The sequence below is a fragment of the Penaeus monodon genome, chromosome 21, assembly GCF_015228065.2.
Source record: "Penaeus monodon isolate SGIC_2016 chromosome 21, NSTDA_Pmon_1, whole genome shotgun sequence".
Lineage (NCBI taxonomy): Eukaryota > Metazoa > Arthropoda > Malacostraca > Decapoda > Penaeidae > Penaeus > Penaeus monodon.
Genome location: NC_051406.1, coordinates 4,470,660 through 4,471,129, shown reverse-complemented (window position 1 = coordinate 4,471,129; position 470 = coordinate 4,470,660).

The window sequence follows — 470 nt, the reverse complement described above, 5'->3', positions numbered from 1 at the left end:
TCCTCAAAAACACTTCCCTTCCCTCTACATAACTTCTCCGATCTCTCCCTATTCCCTCTCCTCTTTCTCTTTATATGTCCCCCTTCCCTCATCATCTATCTCCCTTCCCCTCCTTTACTTCCTCCTTGACCTTTTCCATATTTCGCTTTCTTTTTCCCTGAACTTTCTTTTATCCATCTCTCCCATTCTTACCTTCTTCCTCTTTTCCTTCTTTCGTTCTGTCACTCTCCCTCTCTCCTGACTTTATTTCCTTCCTCCCCCCCCCCCAATCTTCTCGTTTATTTTCCCCCTTTGTCTCTCTCTCTCTCCTATCTCCATGTTTATTCTCTTACTTTCACTTTCTTCTCTCTTCCATTCCCCCTTTTTCTTCCTCTCCCCTTCTTTTCTTTAAGTCTCTTCCATCTCCCATGTTCTCATATCCCTATTTTCTCTCTTCTTCCCCCCTTCTCTCTTTCCCTCCCCTTCTCCTC